Consider the following 3,233-nt stretch of genomic DNA (forward strand, 5'->3'; position numbering starts at 1 on the left):
ACAATCCCTTCTTCTCTATTCTCCTCTCGGGATCTTGGGCATGCACACGCACCTGGCGTGAGTTTAAGCCACCGGGTCCGGGGCTCGAACCGCGGTCAACTACATGACTACATGGGAGTCCAGCGACATAGCCATTACACTAACTGCTGGTCCTCATGCCAACAAATTTTCAACCTCAACAAAGACTCTACTCCTTTTGTCCTAGTGTATTTCCAGGCACTTTATTTTAGTCCCATTTCCCATCTTGGTGAGTTCATGATCCTTCACTATAATCACCTCTTACCCACACCATGAATTTCATAGTCCTTGCCCTCAATGACCTATGCGTCAAGTAAATGCAGTCTTGATTGATCCGATTCTTCACCTCCTCTGTACCTTCACATGAGCAGCTAATTTATTGCTGGAGAATACACCTTAGGTTGACTGGTTTTTGCTTTGGTTTCATGACCACAATTCTCAATTTTATACACAATGCCACCTAGTAACTTTATAAAGTTTCACTAATATATTGGTTTTCCCACTGTGTAATAAGATTATTTCGCACTTTCACTCCTTTGAAATCTTTTGCATTCTTCTCCATTTGCCTTCTATTCAACTGAAGAAATGGAAACCATAAGCCTGTACCTCTCCATACTTCCCACTGATAATTATGAAGGAAGGCCAGCGTCTTGACTTTGTCTCTAGATTTTATCGCCTCCAAGACTTTATTGCAGTTACTGCCCACGCTGCCTCTAGACCTCCCACAGAACTTACTTTGTGACGAGCACCAAGCTGACCCGGAAACAAGCCACCATTCTTTTCCTGAGACCCTCTCATACAGATCCTTGGATGACTAGCTGTAAGACTGTGTGAAGAGTGCCTTTCTCATGGTCTTACAGGTAGGGATGGACAAACTTTTATGTAGCCATAGGTAGTTAAAGTGGATGTTGGATAGGGAAGTAGGGAGCAGTGTTCAGTGGAGATTTAGCAGGAACGCTATGTATCATCTTTGTTTATTTGGGGCTAATTAGCTTTTTCATCATCATTAATTGTAATTTTACTCTCCTCTCTTTGGGATTCTGAACTCCTTTTTGCTTTTGATAAAGTGAAATCTTATTTAAGTGAGATCACTTTCTTAACTTAGTGATGTTGACAAATAAACCTGTAATCTGTTACACGTGCTCCAACTGTTTCCTTTTCTTCTTGCTTTTTACTTGGCTTGCTTGTATTTTACTATGAAGAAACTATTAAACTTTTACGACATTCAGTTCATCTGTTGCTTTATAATTTTGTGTTTTGTTCACTTGCTTAATGAAACCTTCTTCCTTTAAAGCATACTCTTTGATTCATTTATTTACCATTCCTTAATAGAATATCCACAGTTATCAAAGAATTGTTGTTGACCCTGAGCATATGTATAAGATAACCTCCTTAAGAAAACTTTCAATTTGGGGAATGAATATAATATTTGGACAAACCCATTTCATAATTTTGATTGTCAGGATCAACAGATGGTGTAATGTTTACATCGCTGGACTCCCATATAGTAGACCAAGGTTAGAGTCCCGGACCCGGTGGCTTAAAACTCATGTGGGGCACATGTGCGTGCATGCCCAAAATCCCAAGAGGAGAATGGAGGAGAAGGGATTGTGGTGTGGCCATCCTCCCGGCGGGGGGGTGATTTCTTGCTTTCTGTCTCTATGTCTCCCTCTGTCTATCTGGTGAGTGCTCATGCCCTATAGCAAAAATCCCTCTCTAAAAAAAAAGAAAACAATACTAATTTTGGAGTGTCATAAAGACTTTGATGAACATAAACAGGGTGATATGATTCATATTACTTGGGGATGAGTTGAGAGAACCACTTGAGATAGGATATTAAGATAGCTGAAATCTGAAGGACAAAGAAGAGCCAAACAGCCAGATCACACCGCAGGGCAATGGTATTTAGGCAGAGGGAAGATCAAGGACTTTAACTCTAAAGTAAGAAAAAATGTGTTCGGGAGTAGGAGCCAAGAACAGATGATTGCTGATGGAGCTTCACGGGCAAGGAGAAAGAACGGTGAGATGAGGTTGGGGATGTGGACGGGGCACAGTCACGAAGGACATCGTGAATCCTGCATTACATTCTAAGAGCTACTGGAAACTGCCAAGGGGCTTTAAGTAGAAAAGGGCATGAAAAGGCATCTGGTCTCCAACAAATGTGAGTCTTGTCTTAAGAGGATATTGAGACGAATTCACCTGTCTGAGACTGTCTAAAAGGACCAGAGAATTTTCCAGAAAGATTTTATTTGGGGAGTCAGAACTAAATCTTTTATTTTAGCACTTAGTTTTTAGATCCGGAGTAATGCATGCAAGTGTGTTATGCCATTTGTCTACTTAGAGAGGAGTATATTTGAGGTAATACTTTAGAGGTTTCTTTAAGCAAAACATTTAAGAGACACAAAAATGCAAATTTATCTGTTCATGATAACATGTATGATAAGATCTTTAACTTGACTAATATATACTGTATTCATGCTGGGAAAATTCATTTTGCATGTTGAAATAATATGCAGTCACTAAATGTATTAAAAACTTTGAAAAATATATAAATTGATTCTGCTATAGGAAATATTCTATTTTAAAACTAAACTGCAAGGATTTCGAGTCGCACCCGACCGAGGATGGCTGATATTCCCTCCCAGGTGGAGCCACTGGCGTCGCAAGAACTCGGTGGCAACTTCAAGAAGCCATCCCTGCTGGTGCCCCCAGTGGTGCGGGGTAAGCAGAAAAACCTAGAATCGAAACCCTCAGGAGAGAACCGGACTGGGATCCTGAGTTTCTTAGGCTTTCATTGAGGAAGGAGAGTCTCCCAGTTGGCAATTACAAAAGTGGAGGAAGAAATCAATCTGGCCCCTCATCTCCAGACCTCTGTACACATTGCTGTATTTCTGAAACTAACTTCCCCAGTCCAGAACTCTAAAATAATTTTTTTGGGGGGGTGGGGATTTGGTTCATTAGGGACCAGAAGAAGACCGAGAGGCAGAATCCGAGTTAATAGTAATGCAGCTGAAGGAACTGTGCAAGCAGCAACCAATGTTGTTAGAGAAGAAGATGCTAGGAGAAGACTCAGATGAAGAAGAGGAAATGGATACCACCGAAAGGAAGAGAAATACTAGTAGCCAAGATGATGACATGGGTTGCACCTGGGGAATGGGAGAAGATGCTGTGGAGGATGAGGCTGAAGAGAACCTCATTGTCTTAGAGTTTCAGCA

At 41.1% G+C, this 3,233-nt stretch overlaps 1 pseudogene; it reads left to right on the forward strand.

The window, feature by feature from the left end:
- Window positions 1-2,642: 2,642 nt before the first annotated feature.
- LOC102473177 (kanadaptin-like) overlaps window positions 2,643-3,233 on the forward strand; it is a 2,024-nt pseudogene continuing 1,433 nt past the window's right edge.

The sequence above is a fragment of the Tupaia chinensis genome, unplaced genomic scaffold, assembly GCF_000334495.1.
Source record: "Tupaia chinensis unplaced genomic scaffold, TupChi_1.0 Scaffold000007_1, whole genome shotgun sequence".
Taxonomy (NCBI): Eukaryota; Metazoa; Chordata; class Mammalia; order Scandentia; family Tupaiidae; genus Tupaia; species Tupaia belangeri.